The sequence below is a fragment of the Myotis brandtii genome, unplaced genomic scaffold (assembly GCF_000412655.1).
Source record: "Myotis brandtii unplaced genomic scaffold, ASM41265v1 scaffold303, whole genome shotgun sequence".
NCBI lineage: Eukaryota > Metazoa > Chordata > Mammalia > Chiroptera > Vespertilionidae > Myotis > Myotis brandtii.
Window position 1 is genome coordinate 565,952 of NW_005361573.1, and position 898 is coordinate 566,849.

The 898-nt window shown below is 63.9% G+C and overlaps 1 protein-coding gene across 4 annotated transcripts in view; it reads left to right on the forward strand.

Moving 5' to 3' along the window:
- The first annotated feature begins 331 nt into the window (after positions 1–331).
- The window catches only part of SELPLG (selectin P ligand), a 27,785-nt gene continuing 27,218 nt past the window's right edge, over positions 332–898 (forward strand). For 2 of the 4 annotated variants that reach the window (XM_014542463.1, XM_014542464.1), the window contains exon 1: positions 333–798. The gene's annotated coding sequence lies outside the window, so the exon portion shown is untranslated. Of the gene's footprint in view, positions 799–898 lie in introns of all 4 variants that reach the window. The other 2 variants (XM_014542465.1, XM_005869684.2) reach the window with 2 other exon arrangements.

An 898-nucleotide genomic window follows, 5' to 3' on the forward strand; every position in this document is an offset into this window, starting at 1 on the left:
TCTCCTGGCACCCCTCCCCCACCCGGGGTGAAGGAGGGGCCCCTCCCCAGCTCGCCACAGGGCACCAGGACCACACTGTGTCATCACGGTCTGTTTACTGGTTCACTTGCCGGCTTCCCCACCAGGTGAAGAGCTACAAGAGGGCCGGTGTCTGACACTGCTGGCCCTTGGATCACTGCATGAACCGATTAGGGGAGAGAGCCAGCCGGCCCTGCCCTCATGGAATTTGCAATCCAGCTCCTCAGAGGGGCTCTGGCTGCAGCTGAGCGGGCCACCTGCTCGCACACGCAGAGGGAGCGTTTGCACCACAAAGGAAGGCTGGGCTCTCCGTAGCCATCACCACCCTTCTTTGCATCTGGTTCCTCCCTTCCAGGGCGGGTCCCCTGTCGCCCCCACTCTCCATCAACTGCGGCTAATGCTGTGGCCTTTCTCAGCTCGGGTGCCTCGGCCATGGCGCCCCAGAACGTGTCCAGGTGGTTCTTGGTGTTGGCCTGGTTACCAGAACCCAGGAGTGACATCGGGCTCCCAGGCCCCTGTGCCCCACTGCCACCCAGTCCAATCAGCAGTGTCACCCAAGCTGTCACAACGAGGAGGTGTGGGCCATCACGTGGCCCTATCTGAGCAACCACATTCTCGCTTCCTTCTTTCACACACGGCCGTTGGGCGTTGGCGGGTGGAGGACCACGGCAGGGGTTGCCACAGCAGTGCCCTGCAGCGTGGGCTGGGTCTTGGTCCCTAAAACAGAGAAGCCGCTCTGGGCCCACGAGGAAGCTGTCCATGCTCCGCTGAGCCCGACCGGTAAGTGCTGGCTCTCAAAACCACAGGAGGTGCCTGGGGGTACCCAAGGGACCAGCGGTCCCGCCGGGCAGCAGACGGCAGACGTGGGGGGGGGGAGCGG